We start from the raw sequence: 990 nt of genomic DNA on the forward strand, positions 1-990 counted from the left end.
CACAAAGAACAGAAATCATTTCCTCTACCATTTCATGTATTTCTTCTAAGACTCCTTCTCCTCTCTCTCTGATCTCACCCTCTCTCTCTGCTAGAGCAGACAGGACCTTCTTGAGTGCTTCCTTCTTTCCCTCAACTGGTGATAGACATTCTCTTAACTTTTGACAGTGTTTAGTATAACTGTCAGCAATTAAGTCACATTCATGATGTTTGTGATTACGAACTGAGCAGTGAGAACAGATTACTGTATCACATGTTTCGCAAAAGAACTCTAAAGGCTTTCCATGATCACTACATGTGGCCTCTTGAGGATTTGATAAATCTGCCGTCTTTTTAGTTAGACTGTATATCTCTTTAAGGTTGTTGAGAGTGAATGCTACAGGAAAGGCTCCTGCTCCTTCTTCTGGTAACTCTGTACAATGACGACAAGTGGGACAAGAGAGGTAATAGGTCTCATTCTTTTTATCCAGAGGTAATCCCTCCAGACAGTGCTCACAGAATGAATGTAGACAAGGTAAAGTCTTAGGGTTGGTATAGTGGTCAAGACACACAGGACAGGTGAGCTGTTCCTCCAGTTTGAGGAGACCAGGAGAAGAAGATGAAGATGGTTTGGTTGCCATTTCAAGAAAAGAATAAAATTGTGTACGTAAAGCAAGAACAAAAAATGAAGAGAGATAAAGGTAGAAGATGGTAAATGAAGATAGAGCAAGAACGAACAATAAGAAAATGAAGAAGTCAGAATGAACGAGAATGAGAGTAGCCTAGGGAAAGATAGCCCTGATGACCTCTTGGAATATTCTATAGTCTCGTGACTACAGGAAGTTATGATAGTACATTCCTTTATTATAACAACCAGTAGTAAAGGTGAATTTACATTAATGAATGAGAATGTAAAACAAAGTAGAGGAGGAGGAGGAGAAGGGAAGGCAGTGAATGAGTGATGAGAGAGAGTCCTAATGACCAGATGAAACAACAAAGCAAAATGAAGAAG

The sequence above is a fragment of the Amphimedon queenslandica genome, unplaced genomic scaffold (genome assembly GCF_000090795.2).
Source record: "Amphimedon queenslandica unplaced genomic scaffold, v1.1 AMPQUscaffold_9858, whole genome shotgun sequence".
NCBI classification, from domain to species: Eukaryota; Metazoa; Porifera; class Demospongiae; order Haplosclerida; family Niphatidae; genus Amphimedon; species Amphimedon queenslandica.